Source organism: Mirounga leonina, unplaced genomic scaffold, assembly GCF_011800145.1.
Source record: "Mirounga leonina isolate KUSES-001 unplaced genomic scaffold, KU_Mleo_1.0 Mir_125, whole genome shotgun sequence".
Taxonomy (NCBI): Eukaryota; Metazoa; Chordata; class Mammalia; order Carnivora; family Phocidae; genus Mirounga; species Mirounga leonina.
The window spans coordinates 76,035,611-76,059,022 of NW_023270305.1; the positions used below are offsets into that span (position 1 = coordinate 76,035,611).

The 23,412-nt window shown below is 43.7% G+C and overlaps 1 protein-coding gene across 2 annotated transcripts in view; it reads right to left on the minus strand.

The window, feature by feature from the left end:
• TGFBRAP1 (transforming growth factor beta receptor associated protein 1) overlaps positions 1–23,382 on the minus strand; it is a 65,991-nt gene extending 42,609 nt beyond the window's left edge. For both annotated transcript variants that reach the window (XR_004678630.1, XM_035001870.1), the window contains exon 1: positions 23,332–23,382. The gene's annotated coding sequence lies outside the window, so the exon portion shown is untranslated. The remainder of the gene's footprint in view (positions 1–23,331) is intronic.
• Positions 23,383–23,412: the final 30 nt, after the last annotated feature.

The window sequence follows — 23,412 nt, forward strand, 5'->3', positions numbered from 1 at the left end:
AGCTCTCCCTCTGGGTCTCCTTCCACCAGGCAAATGGGAGACCCCAGCAGGAGAGCACACGCGTGGGCTTTTGATGAAGGCCATCCTGCCCATTCTCAACAGTGCCGAGATGTATACGGAGTTTCCTCATGTTGTTCTTGGGAGATGTACGGGGACGCAGAAGACAACCCCACATATCCACCCAGAGACAACATAATAGAAACATTTGGGAAAAAGGCAAAAATGATCCTCACCGATCATCCCCTGAGCGTCTCTGGCATTTAAGAGAACGGTGGGACACAACTGCCGCAGGGGGTTAAATCCTGCCCCTCAGATCTTGTCAGAAACACTGAGGCAGGGGCCACAGCTTGAACACTGCATTCTTCCCAGCACCATATTTGGCTCTCCGAGTAAATGTGTTCATGCAGAGTGGTAAAGACGTGCCTCAGATCTCTACGTCTGCCAGGGGAGGAGATATCTAGTGGACTTGTGAGAAGGTCACAGACATGTCAGTTAATGGACGATTCCTGCTAGAAGACCGACTGCCCCAACCTCTGAAGAGGACTCTGGTTTCACACACCACAAAGTTAGAGGCAGCAGAAATGAGCAGGATGGCCTTTCCCCGATTTCGCAGCCCGCAGGAAGGCAATCACACAGGCTCCCCGATCCACTCAAGCAGGAGGGAGAAATGTAGCTCCCCAAAGAGGTCTGCAGAAGATTGATGGAAGTTAGGGGAGGCCAGCTGGACTTTTCCATCACTCTGAGCTGTCCAGAAGTAGGGTCGCCTCTAGAGAGACTAAATTCCTCAATCCTTTGAGGCATTCTAGCCAAGGCTGGAAGACTTCTTGGAAATCTTCAAGAAAGAATGTAGAATGCTATCATTTTTTATATCCCCCTGTATATTGGGGCCACAACAGCTTCACAAGGAGAACTCCAGTCTCCTTCCCTGAGTCAATAAAATCCCCAGGAAGGAAGGTATCTCAGGTCTGGGGATGAGGTATTTCTGCTGGACACCATCGGACTTCCTTCCTGTCACTTACTAGCTATGTGACCTTGGGAAAGTCACTTGGCTTCTCCGTGCCTCAGTTTCCTCATTTGTAAAATGAGCGTCATAATGGCACCTACTTCATAACGATACTTTGATGAGGGTTAAGTAAGTCTGCTCATGTAAGATACTTAGTATCTGGGACATAGCAAGTACCCGATAAAAGTTTTTGATCTAATCTTCAATACATCCCTCTCAAAGCCCCAGCCTACTTTCGGTCTTTATTTCCCAAGCTGGGTACCGAGAGATGAAATAATGCTGTCTTCGGCCCTTAGCTAGGTAACCTGTGTCCACCTTGTCGACACTGAAGGACAGACTGAAACATAAGCCAGACACGCACTCACAAACAACCTCCCCAGCCCCAGCCACTGTCATACTCATTTACATGAGCTGTCCTCACAGACTGTGGAATGGAGGCAAGAAAGTGGGATGTGAGGCTTGAAGGCATCACAGAGAAGGAATCCTGTCCATCTATCTGGGGCCTCGGGAACTTGCAGGGTCCTGGGGAAAGCCCAGGGTTGAGGGAAAAGTAAGCTTCAATGTCTGATGCCAACCATTTTAAACACTACCATCTATTTCTCATGACCGAACAGAACCACAAAACTCAACCTAGACGATATTTTTTTTCCCCATTTAAGTGCCCAAGAATAAAACAAAGGTATTGAAATGTAGGCTTTGAGACATCCTAAGTCTGTGAAAGCAAGGTATTATGAAATACTTCTGCCTTCACTGATTGATCAATAAAGGCTATCTTTTAGAATCACATGATAGAGTGACTACTGTTCCAAGTGTGAACTGTACCCCTCCCTTTGCAGAAGGAACAGAGAAACAGGCTTCGGGCACTCATAAGCAAATTCCTACCTAACTCTTCCAAGGTATGGTGCCTTCGCAAGCACAAGAGATAAACTAGACACGTTTGTGTTGATGAATATATGCAAACACCTCATATTTAGTCTAAGGGCTGGGTGGACAGAGAAGGAGGGAGAGGAGAAGTAGAGCTGTAAGAAAAGCATCTGGTTTATTAAAAAGCTTTACAGTATGAATATTTAAGAAGAAATGCAATACTTACTAGTATTTAAGAAGAAATGCAAAACTGTTTCACTATGTGGTAACTACAACTACTCAAGTCTTGCTAAAGTTCCCTACCACAGGCCTTTAAAAAAATAAATGAATGTTTATGAGAAGCAGAAGGAGACTATGTCAGCATCATGGTGGCTAAGATGTTCCTCCTTTTTATCCCCCTTTTTCACAACAAATCAGACATCCATCCACAGACCAGAGCCTCATGCTGGCTGCTGGGACCTAGCACATATACCCAGGTGCCCGGGGGAGCCTCACCCCCTCGCACATCCGGCAACAGGCAGACAGGACTCAGCGTGGGCTGTGGGACCAGCGCAGCCACCAACACCACCAAACCTGCACAGACCCCTCTCGCTGTGGCCGGGGAGAGACCTGCAGAGTGCTGACCTGCGGGGATATGCACACAAGCGACAGAATGTGCACAAGTCCAGTCTTCCCAAGGGGGGCTTCCAGCACGCCACTGGGGCCGACAAAGCACACACACAAAAAACAATCTGAGCAGACTGGCCAATCGCAGCAGAGCTGGCCTTAAGAGAAACTTTCCCAGGGCCGTGCTCTGCAAGGAAACACTGCAGAGGACTGATCTGTCAGACTGGGGGGAGGACAGCGGTGCGGGAGTGCGGCTACCCCAGTGGTGTGGGATGCGGCTGCAGACCCCACTGCTCTCGGCAGGACCCACGGTAATGAGGCTGGATGTCCGTGACTGCGGGAAGCAAGGAGACTGGGAGAGAGGCCAATGAGAATTTCAAGGGGTCCTTAGGGGGATGGTGTGCAGCAGAAAGTCCACCAGGAGCCTGTGGGAGGACCACACCCGGGGATCTCACCAGTGTGTCTCCAGGCACCCCCAGTGCCTGAGCACTAGACCCACACCTCCTCCCACCGTGCAGCAGCTCCTGCCCCTGCCCCGAAGTGCAGCACTGGAGAGAGCTCAGCAGACAGAGAGCCGCTGAGACCACAGGCCTAGGTCTGTGGGCCGCGGAGAAACCACAAGCGAGCCACAGCGCCACCTTCAGGAAAACAAAGGAAGGTTTCCAGTAGCCAGCTGGTGAGTTCTAAGAACCAAAGACATAAAAGCTTAAGACTCCCGCCACAAGAGGGGGCAAGGGAGCACAGCCGACGCGTCCAGGTAGAGGGAGCGAAAACCCACATAGCCCCACCCCAGCACACAACACCCCATCTCAAGGCAACTCGCACAGGTTTTTAAGGAGCTGTCCGCTACCACAGATGTGAATGCAGCAACGCAAAGCTACAAGGAACGTGACAAACCAAGAAAACGTGCCATCACGAAGAGTTAAAAACTCCCCCAAAATTGAGTTTAAAGGCATTAAATCTGTGATCTAGCTAATAAAAAATTCCAAGTAGCTGCTCTGAAGAAACTCTGTGAGCTACAAGAAGACTCAGCCAATTCAATGAAACCTTGAAAAAAAATACATGATCAAAATGAGATTTTTACCAAAGAGAAAGAAATCATAAAAAAAAAAAAAACAAAAAACAAACCCAGAAATTCTGAGGCTGAAGAACTCAAGGAGTAAAATGAAAAATGCAATAGAGCACCTGCGGTAGAGTAAAGTGTTCGGAGGACAGAATGAGTGGTTAGAGGATGGGGATTTTGAAACTACCCAGTTTGGGGAGGACAGAGAGAAGAGAATGAGAGTGAAGAAAGCCAAAGCGATCAACAGGATTCCATCAAAAGAGCAAATACTGGAATACCTGGAGTTGCAGAAGGAGAGAGAGAAGGGGGCAGAAAATTATTTAAAGAAATAACAGCTGAGAGCTTCCCAAACCTGGGGAGAGAATTGGACATCCAAGTTCACAGAGCTAACAGATCACCCTATTATCTCAATGCAAAAATACACATTATAATGAAACTATCAGAAATCAAAGATAAAGAAAGAATTCTAAAAGCAGCCGGCGGTGGGGGGGGGGGGGGGAGGAGGAGTACATTGTAACTTTCAGAGAAACCCTATTAGGCTATCCAGGGATTTTGCATTTTTCCCTCACAGGCCAGGAGAGTCTTTCCACTGAGGAATGGATAAAGAAGGTGTGGTGCATATATATAATGGAATATTATTCAGCCATGAAAAAGAAAGAAATGCTGCCATTTGCAACAACATGGATGGGTCTAGAGAGCATTATGTTAGTGAGATAAGTCAGACAGACATAAGAAGACAAATACTGCATGATCTCACTTATATGTGGCATCTTTTTTTTTTTTAAAGATTTTATTTATTTATTTGAGACAGAGAGAATGAGAGAGAGAGAAGAGAGCACATGAGAGGGGGGAGGGTCAGAGGCAGAAGCAGGCTCCCTGCCGAGCAGGGAGCCCGATGCGGGACTCGATCCAGGGACTCCAGGATCATGACCTGAGCCGAAGGCAGTCGCTTAACCAACTGAGCCACCCAGGCGCCCTATATGTGGCATCTTAAAAAGCCAAACTCATAAAAACAGAGTTCAACAGTCCTTAGCAGAGGTGGGGGGCGGGGGCGGTAACTGGGGAGATGTTGTCTAGGGCACCAATTTGGAACTAGGGGATAAATAACTCCTGGAGAGCTAATGCACAGCCTCCCGATTATCAGCAATATATTATGAACTTCACAGCTGCTAAAACAGAATCACATGGGGGTAACTGAAAGCTGACAAAATAACATTCTGGTACTTAAAAGTGGTTTATTCCTTTAAGCTTTAAGCAGCAGGGAAATTTTCTCCATGATCTAATTCATAGGATAAACTCACTTAGAGACAATATGAATCATAAAAAGATAAACTGTAGGCCATGCCTCTCTCTGTATTATCATTAAGTCCAACTTCGTGGGGTCTGAAGTCAGAGAGGTTTTAACATGGTAATAAAATTGAAAATTTCGGGGCGCCTGGGTGGCTCAGTCGTTAAGCGTCTGCCTTCGGCTCAGGTCATGATCCCAGGGTCCTGGGATCGAGCCCCGCATCGGGCTCCCTGCTCGGCGGGAAGCCTGCTTCTCCCTCTCCCACTCCCCCTGCTTGTGTTCCCTCTCTCTCTGTGTCTCTCTCTGTCGAATAAATAAATAAAATCTTTAAAAAAAAAAAAAAAGAAAATTTCTCCAAGATGTACAATTCATACTCTATTATGTGATCTCAAACGGATCTGAAATTTACACATTTTGATAGAACGCTACCTTAAAAGCATGGTTATCATTTGAAAAGGCAACATTTTAATATTTTTCTCAAAACTGCAAAATACAGACCTAGTGAGGGAAAGAAACTGAAAAATATTAGTACACTCACAGACAACAGTTTAAATAAGGATAACATTACATATGCAACAAGCACTTCTAAGGGTGCAAAAAAAAAAAAAAAAAGGCACTGTTCCATTTCCCAAGAGTATCCCAATCTCATTAAGGAAAAAGGACTAGAAAAATAAGCAAGTGACAGTGTAAAGCAGTATGTACTAAGGACCAAAGTTAAAACATTAGTAATGACTTTCCAGCACCTTGAGAGCCTACACACCCCCACTGGTGACATTAGAATCTAAGTGATTGTCTTTGAAAATGCTAATGGAAAAATACGAATTTTCTTTTGCAGGCGTGCACAGAAACATTATCTTTGGTTCACGGCTGTAGCCACTGTGAAAAGTTCTTGCTGCTTTGGCATCTTCCCTCAGATAATCTTTACGTTTCTTAAACCTTGGATCAAAAAACGACAGTTCCATTCTTTCTGCTACACACCGAGCTGGGCAGCAGTGATTCTGAGGTTAACCATAAGGTTCAAAAATGTTTTTCTGTGTACTTAAGATCAGTTACAATAGTTATAGAGGCTTCTAGAGGCCCAGGAAAGCTGATTCGGATGAGTTTATAAGCAATGCAAGAGTACCAGCTATATTCTGTTTTTGTGGGCACTGTCTGTCCCAGAAAGCAAGCACCACGTCCACACGGCTCTCCTAGCGAGTTCTACCAAACATTTAGGAATCAGATAATACCAACTTTAAATAATAAATCTTCCAGAGAATTAAAAAAAAAAAAAAAAAAAAAGGAGGCAGGCACATGTCCCACTTCATTTTATAAAGCCAGTATAAAGTACAACTTTACTATCCAAACCCGATAAGGATGTAGGAAAAAAGAAAATCCTAATCATTCTTACTTATAAATCAACATGCAAAAGTATTAAATATTAGCACACTGAACACACACAGTATGAGTAAGCTGGCATGTGATATTGGCTTAGGGTAATAAAATCTGTTGGTTTAACTCACCACATTTACAAAATAAAAGAGAAAAGCACAAAACAAGGAACAAGACTATTACCATCTGTTATGGGTAGATTATATCCCCCCAAATACATTAAGGTCCTAATTCTCCCTACTTGTGAATAGGACCTTATAGGGAACAGGGTTACTGAAGATGATAAGTTAAGATGAGGTCACTAGGGTGAGCCCTAATCCAATATGACAGATGTCACTATAAAACAGGGGAAATTTGGATACAAGACAGACACACATAGTAGAAAGACATGAAAACACAGGGAGATGGCCATCGACAAGCCAAGGCACGCCTGAGGCTCCCGGAAGGCTGACCGAGAGGGCTACACAACAAAGCATCCCTCAGAGCCCTCAGAAGGAGCTAACTCTGCCGACACTCTGACCTCAGACTTCTACCCTCCAGAACTGTGAGGCAATGAACTTATGTTGTTCATTTATTTATTTTTTTAAATTTATGTTGTTTAAGCCACCCAGTTTATGGTACTTTGATGGCAGCCCTAGCACACTCATGTACCATCTCTCTTCAACACTGTACTGGGAGTTTCTGCCAGTTAAGGAACATTTATAAAAACCTGAAAACAAAGACATAAAACTGTAATTATTTACAGATGCTACTATTGTTTACATGGAAACTCAATCTATTAGAATTACTAAAATTTTAGAAATACTGTTTAATTTAAAAAATCAACCTATCAAAGTAATCTGCATTTCCAACCATAGACATTTTAATTTTCAAAAAAGATATTTACAATAGTATTAAAAATTAAATATGAGGGAATTATCTAACAAAGATATAAAAGATCTTTATGTTGAAATACATAAAATCTTATTGCCCAACTAAATTATAACCCCAGCAGACTTTCCTGCAAAAATTGACAAGCTGGTTTTAAAATTGAAATGGCAGTTAAAGTACCTATATTGTCAAAACAATCTTGAAAATGAAGCACAAACTTGGAAGACCTACATTAACTGATTTCAGCAACTGCTATAAAATTGCGGTAATTAAGATATCAGGAAAGGCAAACAGATCAATGGAACAGAAGACCAAGTCCAGAATTAGACCCACACATACACATTCAGTTGGCTATTGACAGAGGCACCAGAATCAAATACCAAAAGTCATTCTCATAAACGGTGCTGGAACAACTGGATAACCTTATGCGGGGAAAAAAATTTACCTTAAATATTCCTACCTCACACCATATACAGAAATTAATTTGAGGTGTCTCAAATTATTTTACAAGTAAAAGCTACAACTATAGGCTTCTATAAGAAAACACAGAAGAGGGGCGCCTGGGTGGCTCAGTCGTTGAGCGTCTGCCTTCGGCTCAGGTCATGATCCCAGGGTCCTGGGATCGAGTCCCACATCGGGCTCCCTTCTCCGGGGGAAGCCTGCTTCTCCCTCTCCCACTCCCCCTGCTTGTGTTCCCTCTCTCGCTGTGTCTCTCTCTGTCAAATAAATAAAATCTTTAAAAAACAAAAAACAAAACAAAAAAACCCAAAACCTTACATTTGAAAAAAAAAGATAGTTAGGGGCACCTGGGTGGCTCAGTTGTTAAGCATCTGCCTTCGGCGCAGGTCATGATCCCAGGGTCCTGGGATCGAGCCCCACATCGGGCTCCCTGCTCCATGGGAAACCTGCTTCTCCTTCTCCCACTCCCCCTGCTTGTGTTCCCTCTCTCGCTGTGTCTCTCTCTGTCAAATAAATAAATAAAATCTTTAAAACAAAACAAAACAAAACAAAACAAAACAAAACACAGAAGAATACCTTTGAGACCTTGGGGTACATAAAGATTTCTTAGCATAAAAAAGCACTAACCATAAAAAAAAAAGTTGATAAACTGGATTTCATAAAAATTAACAACTTGTGTCCACTGAAAGACACCATTAGGGAAATGAACAGGCAAATCCCAGACTGGGAGAAAAACTTGCAATATATATATAGCAACGGGCTCATATCTAGAATATATAAAAACTTCTACAAACCAATAACAAAAAAGACAAACTTTTTTTTTTTTTTTAATTCAAAAAAGAAGGTATACAAGGGGCTCCTGGCTGGCTCAGTCAGAGGAGCATGTGACTCTTGATCTTATGAGTTCAAGCCCCATGTTGGGTGTAGAGATTACTTAAAATAAATAAACTTAAAATATATTTTAAAAAAAGAGGGTAGGGGCGCCTGGGTGGCTCAATTGTTAAGCATCTGCCTTCGGCTCAGGTCATGATCCCGGGGTCCTGGGATCGAGCCCCATATCAGGCTCCCAGCTCCACAGGGAGTCTGCTTCTCCCTCTCCCACCCCCCCGCCTGTGTTCCCTCTCTCGCTGTGTCTCTCTCTGTCAAATAAATAAAATCTTATAAATAAATAAATAAATAAATAGGGTATATGAGTGACCAATAAAAACATGAAAAGATGTCCACCATCATTAGTCATCAGAAAAATTTATTTTAGGCCATAATAAAATAACATTTCACACCTATTAGACTGGTTACAATTAAAAAGACTGGCAACATTACATGTTAATGAGGATGCAGAACAACTAAAAATCTCATACTCTGTTGACAAATGTATAAATGGTACCATCCCCACAGCTGACATCATATTCAATGGTGAAAAACTGAAAGCTTTTCCTCTAAGACCAGGAGCAAAACAAGGATGTCCACTCTTGCCACTTTTATTCAACACAGTACTGGAAGACCTAGCTGCAGCAATCAGACAGGAAAAAGAAAGAAAAATCGTCCAGATTGGTAAAGAAGAAGTCAAACTGCCAGTGTTTGCAGATGACATGACAGTATATACAGAAAACCCTAAAGACTCCACCAAAACAAGCCATTAGGATAAAACGAATTCTGTAAAGTCACAGGGTACGAAATTAACACACAGGAATCTGTTGTACTTCTATACATTAATAATGAAATAGCAGAAAGAGAAATTTAAAAAAATATATCATTTACAATTGCATCATAAATAAAATACCGAAAAATAAATTTAACCAAGGAGGTAAAAGACCTGTACTCTGAAAACTATAAACACTGATGGAAAACACTGAAGATAACACAAATGGAAAGATATACCATGCTCATGGGTTGGAATAATTAATATTGTTAAAATGTCCATATTTCCCAAAGCAATCTACAGATTCACTACAATCCCTATCAAAATACCAACAGTATTTTCCACAGAACTGTGTGGAAGATACTGTTATTTATTTATAATCCTAAATAATCCTAAAATTTGTATGGAACCACAAAAGACCTTGAACAGCCAAAGCAATCCTGAGAAAGAAGAGCAAAGCTGGAGGCGTCACAATCCCAGATTCCAAGATATACCACAAAGCTGCAGTAATCAAAACAGTATGACACGGACACAAAAAAGACACACAGATCAACAGAATAGGACAGAGAACCCAGAAATAAAACCACACTTACATGGGCAATTAATCTATGACAAAAGAGGCAAGAATACACACTGAGGAAAAGACAGTCTCTTCCATAAATGGTGCTGGGAAAAGTGGACAGCTACATGCTGAAGGAAGCCATCAACAAAATGAAAAGGAATGGGAGAAGATATTTGTAATGATATATCCAGTAAAGGGCAAATATCCAAAATACATAAAGAACTTATACAATTCAACACCAAAATAACAAATAATATGATTATAAAATGACCAGAGGACCTGAACAGCCATTTTTCCAAAGCAGACATACAGATGGCCAACAGACACATGATAAGATGCTCAACATCACTAATCATGGCATAATGAGATGTCACCTTACACTTGTCAGAATGGCTAGTATCAAAACAAGAAATAACAAATGCTGGTGAGGATGTACAGAAAAGGGAACCTTCATGGATTGGTGGTGGGAACATACACTGATGCAACTACTATGGAAAATAGCATGGAGGTTCCTCAAAAAATTAAAAATAAAAATACCACACAATCTAGTAATTCCATTACTGGGTATTTACCCAAAGAAAATGAAAACACTAATTCAAAAAGATATATGCACCTTTATGTTTACTGCAGCATTATGTACAATAGCCAAGATATAGAAGCAATCAAGCACCCATTGATGAATGGATAAAGAAGACATGATATGTATATATGTTACATATAGATGTGTATATATCTATATAAAATATACATATTGCAATATTACTCAGCATAAAAAATGATATCTTATGACAACATGGATGGATCTAGAGAGTATAATGCTAAGTGAAATAAGTCAGAGAAAGACAAATACCGTACGATTTCATTTACATGTGGAATCTAAACTACAAAACACAAGAACAAAAAAACACCGCCCCCTTGGGCGCCTGGGTGGCTCAGTTGGTTAGGCGACTGCCTTCAGCTCAGGTCATGATCCTGGAGTCCCTGGATCGAGTTCCGCATCGGGCTCCCTGCTCGGCAGGGAGCCTGCTTCTCCCTCTGACCCTCCCCCCTCTCATGTGCTCTCTGTCTCTCTCATTCTCTCTGTCTCAAATAAATAAATAAAATCTTTAAAAAAACAAAACAAAACAAAAAAAAACACCGCCCCCCAAAACACAAAAAATAGAACCATAAAACAAACTGGTGGTTGCCTGAGGGGAGGGGATTGGAGTGAGGGGAGGGGATTGGAGTAAAGGGACAAATAGGTGAAGGGGATTAAGAGGTACAACTCTACAGTTATAAAGTAAATTAGTTACAGGGATGAAAAGTACAACGTAGGGAATACAGTCAATAATATTGTAGGGGCACCTGGGTGGCTCAGTCGTTAAGCGTCTGCCTTCAGCTCAGGTCATGATCCCAGGGTCCTGGGATCGAGCCCCGCATCGGGCTCCCTAGTCAGCATGGAGTCTGCTTGTCCCTCTCCTTCCCCTTTTGCTCCTCCTCTCTCTCTCTCAAATAAATAAATAAAATCTTTAAAAAAAATAATATCGTAATAACATTGTATGGTGAAAGATGGTGACTACACTTGTGGTGAGCACTGAGTAATGTATAAAATTGTGAAATCATTAACGTTATACACCTAAAACTAATAACACTGTATGTCAAGTACATTTCAATTAAAAAAAAAAATGGTGCCATCACTGTGGAAATCTGGTGGTTTTTTATGAAGTTAAACACACATTTATCCTGTTAGTCCATAATTCCATTCTGAATGTTTCCAGTTCTCTTGAGTATGTATCAGTATCTGCAGAAAGACTTTTACCAGAAAGTGCACAGCAGTCTTATTCATAATAGCCCCAAATAGGAAACAGCTCAGTTTTACTCGTTTGTATCCATTTCATTGGGGGGGGGGGTGTTCACACAACTTGGAAGCAAAAAGGAATAAACTACTGCTAGGCAACAATATGAATGAAATAAAACACACTGGATGAAAGAAATGAGGTACGTTATGGTATATGTTCATTTATATGAAGTTCAAAAATAGGCAACACTCATCTCTAGCAACAGAAATCAGAACAGTGTTTACCTTGGAGAGAAAGGGGAACCAAATGGAAAGGGACACAAGGAAACTTTCTGGGGTGACAGAAATATTCTAGATCTCGTTTAGGGTATTGGTTACACAGGTGTATAGATTTGTCAAAATTCACTGGGCTGTGCACTTAGGGTCTATATACGCAATTCCAGTGAAAATTGTCACAGGTAGACATGTGTGTGTAACTCAACTTGCAGATTATGAAATTGATATGGCAGAGAAGGGCCAAAGAAAGCAAGACACTTCTGGAAAAGATAAGGTAAGGAGACTTGACTCAACAGATAAAATGTAACATAAAGCCACGGTTATTAAGATAACGAGGTACTGGTACAAGGCGAACCCAAGAGAACATGTCCGGCCTCCCAGAAACAGAGGTGCACATCTGGAACCTCGAACTATGCAAGACCGGCACAGTACACCATGGGGTGCACATGTTCAATAATCAGTGCAGGACAACTGGATACTCACGTAGAAGAAAAAAAGAAACTCAATGCCTGCCTTATACCATGTATCAAAATTATTCCAGATGGATTAAGATCCTTAAAAATGGAAGGCATAACTTTAAAACTTTGAGAGGAAAATATGGAAAAAATACGTTTATGACCTTCGGGTAGGGAAGAATTTCTAAAATAAGGTGCAAGAAAAAGTACAAATGCCAGGAAAAAAGACAACTTTGTTCACGTTAAAAATGTAAAACCTCTGTTCTTCAAAAGACACTGTGAAGAAAGTGACAAGTTAAGATGGGAAAGGACACTGACATCACATATCTGACAGGAACTCCTGCAGAAAGAAAATAACAATGATCTCATAGATGAATGGCAAAATACATGAGCAGGTGTTTCTCAGAAGCATGAGCGGCCAATAGACATGAAAGAATGCTCAACCTGATTCATCATCTGCAATTGCAAATTATACTACAGTGAGACTTCATTTTTTTTTTTTTAAAGATTTATTTATTTGACAGAGAGATAGCAAGAGCAGGAACACAAGCAGGGGGAGCGGGAGAGGGAGAAGCAGGCTTCCTGACGAGCAGGGAGCCCGATGCGGGGCTCGATCCCAGGACCCTGGGATCATGACCTGAGCCGAAGGCAGACGCTTAACGACTGAGCCACCCAGGCGCCCAAGACTTCATTTTATACCACGAAACTGACAAGACATTTGAAGTCCGATGACATCAGCTGCTTGCAAGAACATGGGAGCAATGAGAGCTCTCTACAATGCTGGTGGAAGCTTCTAAACTGGCAAGACCATTCTGGTGCTATGGAGAAGCCCTCGACATTAGGAGTAAGCCAGCGATCCCTACTTCTAGGCACATGCCTTACGGAATTTATGTTCACCAGGCCATAAGCAAGAACGTCATTGGCTGCAATCTTGTTTGAGACAGGGGGAAACTGGGAGCAGCTCACGATCACTGGACAGGATGCAGCACTAAACAGCAAGAGAGAAAAGCTGCAGCTACCAACAAGGACGGATCTCAAGCTAAGGGTAAATCGCAGAGCACTCTACACGGAATGATATACAAGGCTCTGTAAGACGCAAAAACATAACAATCCATCTAATATAATGTTTAGGGTTTTAGCCATACATACAAAGATCATAAAGCAAAGTAAGGGAATGATAAACACAAATCCAGAGAGACAGGATAGAGAATAAGGATAGGCTAGATTTCAAAGGTATTAGTAATGTTCTGTTTCTTTTCTTTCCTTTTTTTTTTTAAAGATTTTATTTATTTATTTGACAGAGAGAGACATAGCGAGAGAAGGAACACAACCAGGGAGAGTGGGAGAGGGAGAAGCAGGCAGCCCGATGCGGGGCTCGGTCCCAGGACTCTGGGATCATGACCTGAGCCAAAGGCAGACCTTAATGACCGAGCCACCCAGGTGCCCAGTAATGTTCTGTTTCTTATGCTCTGTTTCTTTGCTTTTTCTAAAAAAAAGATTTATTTATTTATTGGGGGGGAGGGGCAGAGGGAGAGAAAGAATCCTGAAGCAGACTCCCCATTGACCACAGAGCCTGATGCAGGGCTCAATCCCAGGACCCTGAGATCATGACCTGAGCTGAAATCAAGAGTCGGACGCTTAACCAACTGAGCCACCCAGGAGCCCCAAACTGAGGTTGCTTTTATTATTCCTTATATCTTATATCAGGATATTCCTTTAAGTATATTGAATAGTAATTAAGTTATATGTGTACATACACACACACTAAAAATCTACTCATTTCCCCAAACCAGCCTACTGTGGAAATAGACACAGAACCTCAGCCTAATAAACTTGGTAAGATTCACAAAATGCACGTTCCTTGTCTAAAATTTCATTTAATGAAAACATATCATAGATGTAAGTGGTCTACTTCTATTTTCTCAGTTCATCTAAATCCAGTGCTTACTTTACATTGTACCCATATATACAAAGTCCAATATAGGGCAGCCTATCAGTGATTTTCACAAATCCTCCTAGATTCTTGGAAGACAGAGGAAAATACTAAATGTGATGGGATGCCCAAGAAGGTAAACGTCCTGCACAGGGTGGGCATTTGCATCTTCTGGGGTCCCAGCTCTCAGGAGGCCAGCCTCTTCCCTCCTGGACCTCTCCCCAGCTTCACCTTCCACACAAGCACAGCTGACCCTTGAGCAACCCCCAACACAATCCAAAATCCATGTATAGCTTTTGACTCCCCCCGAAAGCTTAACTTACTAGTAGCCTACTGTTAAACAGAAGCCTTACTAATAATATAAGCAGTGGATTAACACACATTTGTATGTTACATGTATTATATATTGTATTCTCACAATGAAGTAGGCTAGAGAAAACCAAATATGATTAAGAAAATCATAAAGAAGAGGAAATACATTCACAGTACTGTACTGTGTTTATAGAAAAAAATCCGAGTGTAAGTGGACCCACGCAGTTCAAACCCGTGTTTTTCAAGTCATCTGTATCTCCACTCTTATTTTTCAACCAGTTCGAGGATGGTATTACTAAGTGCCTTGTTCCCCTCTTCATTTTCTCTGTACCAAATCCCACCAAGGCCAGACCTCATTTTAAAAAGTCATACAGAAAGAATAAACATGGATTAAGACAATGTTTGAAAGAGATTATCTTGATGTAGAAAGAGGCTTGTAGATCCAACATTACAAGATTAAAGAAAAAAACATACAGATGTGTGTGTGTGTGCACGTGCACGTGTGTGTGTGTGTATATACAATGTAAAAAATATATATATGGACCCCTGATCTGAGACAGAAATAAATACATTCTGCTATAAGAATGCTATGACTAAGTGACATTGATTAAGATGAGATCTTTACCCCTAATTATTATTCTTGAACCAAAAGAATGACGCTCTGTTAGCTGCTGTCACAGAATGTGCAGAAAATATGAGAGCAACTTCAAGATGGACACGGTGTCCTACGCATCTGCAAAAAATCTCACACCGGAGAATTACAGCAACACTTTAAAATGAAACAAACTCTTCAGAGCCCTCTCAGCTACATGTGCGCCAGAGATCCATCCCATCAGAGGGTTAACAGGAGGTGCCTTCCCAAGACAAGCTGAGGATTAATTCTTCATCTACATTTTAAAAAGGACACTCTACCGAAAGTCGGATTTGCTGTTTTTCTCAATTTACATTAATTTCTTTTGAGTTTCTGATAATTGTAAGCGAACAGGGATCAAACAGTCATCCTAATGTTTGGGCCAAAGGCAGCCACGTTCAAAGCCGTACACAAGGACGGGCAGGGTCGTGGGCCTCATGCCTGAAACACCATCATGTTATCACCGTCCTTAAAAGGCTTTGGAAAGCATGCTACTGCCTCACGGATAAACTCCAAACTCAGCATAAGACAGGCAGCCCTTAAAAATCCAACCCCACCAACCTTTCCACTCCTATGTATGAAGACAGTTACAGCTATTGACCTACTCACATCAGTCCCCGGTAGTCCCTCGTTTCATTATTATTCGGCTACATCAGTTCCAAATTCTTGAGTCCGCTAGCTGCTTGAGTTTGAAAGTGCCAGGATCTAAGTCTGCGAGTGTCCAAGAACCCTACAAACCAACCAGTTGTGAAGAGGGATCCTAAGCCAAAGCTACTCTCTGAGCACCTTTTCAAGGGTCTGAAACCATGAGTCAGGAAATAGTTACCATTAACTACAATGGTTTGTTTGAATTTAACAACATAACAATCCCTAAAGTAAAAAACACCGCCTCATGCCCATCTGCCAACCCTAGTCACTTGTACATGTGGAAAGAAGTAATGTGTGAGGGTCAAAGCTGGGGTTGAAGGTGGGCATGGGGTGGGGGACACTATAGACTTACCCATAACCCCAACACTGGTTGATCACAGGAATTGGGGCATTAGGGAAAGTGTTCCTGTTCCTGAATCTTCCTATGACCCGCAGTATTTCTATACAAAACAAGGACTTTTAAAAAGTTTGTCTTTTGCCATTTTAATAGAGGACTTTTATGAAAAAAAAAAAAGTTTCTTAAGAAGTTTCTCACTTACCCTGGGTAAACATACTTATCGAGACTATGAAGCCATAAGCAGATACCAATACCCATTACAGGGGAAAATCTGTGAAAACTGAAAACACCAACTCTAAAAACCAAACCTAGAAGGGAGTTAAGCAAAGCCGTCATCCATCCTCACGCTCTTGGCAAGGGGTGGGAGGGAACACAGAGCCTCCTGGGCTCCACATCAACGGGTTATTACATGGTCCCCTGTGATCAGGTGGGGCAGTCAAAACGCAGAGGGCAGAGCTGACAGCCATCACTGTGGGGAAGAATGATCCAGAAGGGAGGGCTCCGCAGCAAGCACAACATTCTGTGGACTGCCATGCTGGTTCAGGCTGGTCCCAAGGGACATTTCAGGTGGGAAAAGTTAGAAGACAGTGAGGAGGCCTGTTTTCTGTGGTCCCAGTCATGGAGGCTGACCGATGCCTGCACTGGGCCGGCCAGAAATGTCAGGAGATGGACTTGGCTAGGTGGTATCAGCCCAGCTCGGGCCAGCTTACTACAGAAAGCAGAAACAGTGTAGGCAGTGGCTTGGGACCTGCTGCCCGGTCTCCAGCCTGTCTTTGTACCTGGTGGTCCTGAGCACCACTATGACCTGCCCATCCTCCTCCCTCCCACCACATGCTCATTGTGGGCATCAAGCAGGACAGGTAGGTGGAACTGGACACCCATTTTTCCTTTGGTCTGGAAACCTCTATTTCCTATGTTATGTTCCTGACTGAATGAATAGCCAAGTCACAGACTCAAACCTCGCTCTTGGGTAAAGAGGCAAATCTTGCTAGCAAAAATTCTTCCACTGCAAGCTACCTTCAGATGCTTTCTTTGTGCTAAATTAGCAAAATAAAATGTTAATCAAAGTCCTCTACTAAAAACAAAGTGCTAAACATCCCCAATTCCTTTGGGCGCTGATAATCGCCTTCAGTCTGCAGAAATAACACATTTAATGCCATTAGCATCTCAAAACTTTAGTTCACACCTTAAAGATGAATTCTGTGAGCCTTGTAAGCCAATCAGCTCTCTCCTTAGGAATATAAATTCTGTAACTATCATTGACATAATCTCGAGATCAAGAAAAAAAAATTAACTTATCTTAGTAACCACTGGAAAGTCAGATGAGATTTGATAGGACTTAAAGGCTCAGTGGTCACAGACAATATTTTTTAATGATAAGAAAGCTTAACATTTTTGTTTCTTAAACTGTAACTGGGTCCTCTGAAAAATCTCCCCTAAATCCTCGAGGGAATGTAATGGGGTACTTAAGGGACTGGGCACAAGGAAGCAAGAAGAGAAGTGATGGGGAAGAAGAGGACATTTCTGTCCTGGCTCAGCAGGGGCTCGGGCAGAGCACTAGGGACCCGGCAAAGTTTCAGCACAGTTTCCCCTGCTGTTTCGGGGGTGGGAGGCAGGGATATGGAATGCATCCCAACATTAAATTAAAATGTAATTGAGGCATGTCACCACTATGGTATTCTAGACAAAGATCTATCACTGCAACCTAATCATAAGAAAACACCAGCCAAGCCCCGGCTGAGAGACAGTCTACAAAATCCCTGACTCTCTTCACGAGTTACTAAGGTCATGAAAAACGAAGACTGAGAAGTGTCACAGATCAGAGGCCAAGAAGATGTAACAACTACATGTGGGGAAACTGGATCAGAAACAGGATCATGGAACAGAAAACAGATGTCAGTGGAAAAACCACTGAAAATGAATACAGCGTGTAGCTTGGTTAACAGTACTGATGCTAACGTATTAGTTCTGATCACTGTACCGTGGTCACACAAGGTGTTCACAAAAGGGGAAGCTGGGGAAGGGTCTATGTGAGCTCTGTACTCTTTTCCGACTCTTTAGTAAGCCCACAGCCACTTCAAAACAGAAAGTTAAAAAGGCAAATGTAATCACAGTTTACTGGTTTATGATCTTGCCTTCAAGTAATCAAAAAGAGAAGAGGGAGCTCCAAGAATCTCCTTCGCTAGCAGGGAAGGGGATGCTCAGAATGATCTGGGGGTCACTCACCGAGAAGGATGGAGGGGCACGCAATGACCAGCAGTCCAGCAGAACGTCCCTAGAGCCTCAGGCTACACTGGGGCGATTTTACTAGCTGCTTTATTGAGTTACTTTAGCAGGTGATTTTTCTCAAGTTTGGTGTCCTAGCTTAAAATGACAGGTATGAATAATACCTACAAATTAAGTTTGTTGTTTTGTTTTGTTTTTCCTCCTGAGAATGCATTTCAAAGAGGGGAGTTTGGGACTTTCGCTCATTTGAGGTGTTTCTTCCCATAGACAACTTCAGAATGAACTGGGGTAAATGTGAGCTGATTCCCGCTAGGACAAAATCTGATATACTATAAGCTTCAGGAGAAGCAGGCAGGCAAAGGGCTCTGATGGAGAACAGTAGGGCTTTGGGTCAGCAGAGCTGGGAAAGAGCAGAGATGAAGGCTTCCAATGTAAGAATTCAGGCCCCAGAGCTAACCGGGTGAACCATGGTAAAGCAGGAATGGTCCAAAGCAGGCATTCTCAATATTAATCAGGATCCTGAGCTCTCACAGCTTGGACACCTGCTTATGAACTTGGGCAAGTCACTTAAAGCCTCTCCACCTGCTGCCTCCTTGTAAAATAGATATTTGGACTGGACTACGAGCCTCCCCTGTACTACTCTCTAGCTCCTCTGGAGGAAGGGTAGTTATAACAGTACCATAGGAGAGCGATGACTGCTAGAAGACTCATTGTGTGCCAGACTCTGTATTAAGTGCTATCTCCAGGCTCACAAGGAGCCTATAGGTGATTACTATCATTATCCCATTCTGCAAGGGAGGAAACAGGTTTAGAAAGGTTAAATGACCATGGAGAGCTGATTCCAACCCAGGTAGCTTGACTCAAGCACCCACACCCTTAAGCACTGCACACATCAGCCTGCCCAGGGGTAAAGACTGCTCCAAGTATGGACTGAGGATGGGCACCAATCAAAGACAGCCCTGGCAGATGCCTTGATGGCCACCCCTTGAAAGTCCTAAGCACTGGCTTTGGATAACACATACTTGATGTAAATGATTTTCTTCCACTTCCACAGTTCTCTGAGAGGTGGATACTATTATGGACGTGAAGACATTTTTCAGTGGCTTGTTCAAGGTTACGTAGCTACAAGGTGATGAAACCAGTTGCAACCCCAGTTCCTGTTTCTGACTCCATGGCCATATTCTTTCCACTCTAAGGATGGAAGGGGGCAAGTTGATTTCAGATCCTCTCTTAGAATTCAGTCCTCCTGAAGGAAGCGACAACTCCAAACACGAGGCCACCACGGTACGAGGCCTTCAGACGATGCCCTGCTGTAGCTCCAGCTCAGGAACGCTTGCTCCCAGCAGGGCCCTCGCTTTCCCCTCCTGAGTCCAGAAGAGGAACGCTATTATCATCCTTCAGCTTACTCCCTTGCTGCCAAACAGCTTACCCCCGGCACAGCGGCCCCCTAAACAACTTTAGTCACAAATACATGCCTCTGACCAAATGGGGTTCACTGTCAGCACCACCTTACTAAATTTCAGATATAGAAATGATATGTATGTTCACACTTTGCCCCACTAATCTAGTAATTTTATCAAAACAGAATATACGCTTACGTGACTTAAATTCTTACGAAACGGTACCCCATGCTGGTCCCCGGTGTTCTTCACTTCTCACAGCCATCTGTTTCATGACTCAATCTTGAAATTTGCCAGGAATCAACAGCAAATGTATTGACTTGTACCATGGACAACATTTCCCTCTTTTGATCAGGACACTACCTGACAAGCACTTCATGTTATCTTTGCTCTCATGTGACAGAAATAGTGTTAAGACTAGCTATAGTACAGTAAATCTGCTCCAGTGACCCAAATGTGCATCTTAAAAAAGAAGAAAAAACACAGCTATAATGTCTAATGTCTCCTTTGTCATCTTGACATTAGCCTGGCGCATACCTGTATGTAACTATTCATAGTTGGTATCCTTTCCCTTGGCAAATACATTTAAATATACATTATGTAAGTGTACACATACATATGCATACACTACTTATACATACCACATATATAATATACACACACACCATATGCATATGTACGATATGCAGATGTCTACAAGCATGTATATACTATGTATGTATACAGTTACATACACACACACCATATGCATATACATAGTATGTCTATATATGTATATATCATATACATCCTATAATAGTACTGCTGGCAGTTATAACTGAAGGGATTTGGGAAGGGAAGGAGGGGGCGGAAGAGGAGCAGAGGGGGGATTAGGTCTCAAGGGCATCTCCTTTAGAGCATCTCCTTAATACTGGATCTCCAAAGAGCCACAAAGAACTGCCAAGTGCCTGCTGGAAGCTAGGCCGTTGTCCTCTTTTACATTCAGTATTTTCTTGAGTCTTTGATTTACTCAGTAGCAGTTGCTTGACTATTGAGAAAAGATCTTGCGCTCAAATCATCTGCAAGATTTCACAACATGCTCAATCAGTGCTCCTGTTCTTTTGCATAAAACACTCAAGCTCATTTGGGGTGGCCCCAAACTTGTTACTTCTACGTTCATTTAGGAGTTACATATTTTTTAATAAAGAAAAACGGGTCCGGTCTGCCACAGAGGAGATGAGTTGTAGAGTCCTGGCCAAATTATTCCAGCAGTATCCAAACACCTGGCTGCCACAAATGATTAATGTATATCTAATGAGGACTGGATTCAGACCAAGATAAAGAGGCTTAACCCAGTAAGAAAAAATTTCCTCACTCTTTCTTAAAGGATCACACATTGTTTAATATTAGTGTGAAGGAGGAAACCATAATAACTACTTTTTTTCTTCCTCCCTGAACAGAAATGCTAGCTGCAAATCAGGCCTAGAAAACTTAGCATTTTTAAAATAAGGAGCTCTGTGCTTTTAAAACTCATCAACTAGAGGACGATACCTTCTTACAAATCGCTGTTGCTGGACGGTTGGGTGAGACTGAAGCAGCCCGGGGCCTCGGTGGTGGACAAGCTCTCCTCCGGCTCTCCGGACCAAGGGCTGTTGTTCCCCATCATGAGGAGGAAAGGCAGAGAAGCTGAAAGCGAGGCGCACTGCCACACCTCTCACGCGAAATCTTTGTAAAATGTATACTGTGAATGTGTACAGCAAATTGGAATTCAGAACCCACTAGAAGTCTAACTCCAGATTAAAATATTCACTGGGTTAACAATTTCTCAGCAGGGGCACTTGGGTGGTTCAGTCGGTTAAGCATCTGCCTTCGGCTTGGGTCATGATCCCAGAGTCCTGGGATCGAGCCCCGCATCGGGCTCCCTGCTCAGCAGGGCGTCTGCTTCTCCCTCTGCCTTCCACTCCCCCTGCCTGTGCCCACTCGCTCACTCTCTCTCTGACAAATAAATAAATAAAATCTTAAAAAAAAAAAAAAAACTTCTCAGAGCATAAAACTACTGATTTTGAGAGCTGAGATACAGCTCTATAGCCTCATTTACATTTATTAATAATTTATCGAGCACCTACTAAGTGCCAGGCCCTGTGCCAAATGCACATTTTCTTATTACAAATTTTTAGAATATTTTAGAATATTTCCAATATGACCACTACTTTGAGGAAATCGAGACACAGAACTTTCAGTAAATTGCCCAAGGCTCCCAGTTAAAAAGCGGCAGGGGCAGGGTAGGAGCCCACAGCTCAATGCTCACCACCACCATGGAGCAGCACCATCCGGTCTTATACAGGAACTGGAGACCGGGAAGGCTCGTTGCAAACAGTTCCAAGGGATTCTGGTCAGTACTCTTTCTGGTGCCACACATCAAAGAAGCCACTTCGGTGACTGCTGAATCTGCCTGGCTAGCAGAAATAGAAGGAAAAAGCAAAGGAAGCAGCCAGCCAGAAGTTCCTTCCTATCTGACCTTAGCGCTGGGAGCTTCCTGCTGACCAACAGAGAGAAGCAAGTCCACCAGGAGGGAGCAGTGCGCACAGGCAGGCCCACCCACGACCTCAGTTCTGACTCAGGTCCGCCCGTTCACACTGCCCTAGGACCCTCCTCACACACTTGTGTCAGTTCCTTGATGTGTCACTAAAATCACCCCGGCAGCCTCCTGCCCTCACTCCGGATGGAAAGGCGCCTACCCACAAGCACTCCCTCAAGGATTAAACCCTGCTCCGACAGGTTTTGACCCAGCGCCTGCCCGATACAGTCCATTAGCAATAAGAAGCTGTGTGAACCCCAATTTCCAGCAGCCACATAGAGTCCCCAGGACCACCAGCCGGGGGACGGGGGCATTTTCTAAGGATCACCCAACAGCCCCTGGGCAGAAGCAATGACAGGTGCAGACAAGTGGAGACCACAGCTTCTGTCTTTAAAGTCGTACCCATATAACCCACAGGAGGCAAGCGGAGAACTCAACTTCCATCTGCACCTCCAGAAGGCAATGGAAAGGAAAAATCCCATAGGGGTGGCAGCTTCCAGCCCTTGAGGTCTCTTCCCTTCTCCCGGGCACACCCCTGCCCAGTCTCCCAGTTCAGGGGCAACAATTCAGGCCCGAACGTGACCCGGAATTTGAACTCTGAAATCCCAAAAGCTCCAGGAAACATCAATTACAGCAACAAAACCATTCCTTACGCGGGGGCAGGTCTAGGGGCGCAGGGGTGGAGTCCTGGGATCCTCCCCCCAGAAAACCGAAAGCCTACCCCAAACCCGGGACTGGGTCTTCTTGGATCTTAACCCACCTAAAGACACACACCCACACCATCCACACCCGCTGACCCCACGGCGGGGCACACCTGCCCCAGCCCACACGCACGTGCACACTTGCTCAGCCCAACAAGCCCCCGACCCCCCATGCCTACACAACAGTCCCCTCCCCGCGCACACACACCTGCCGGCTCGCGCCCCGCCCCCACCCCAGGCACCTCCCTCCCCGGCCGTACCCCGCACGGCCCCCGCCCTCCGGCTCGCCCCCTCCGCGTGCTGCCCCCAGCGCCCCGCGCCGGCCGGGCCGGGCCACAGCCCTCGGCACTCACCGGCGCGGCGCCCGCCGGCCTCCGCCGTCCCACGCCGGCCCTGCGGCCTGGGGCCCCGCGCCGCCCGCCGCCGGCTCCCGG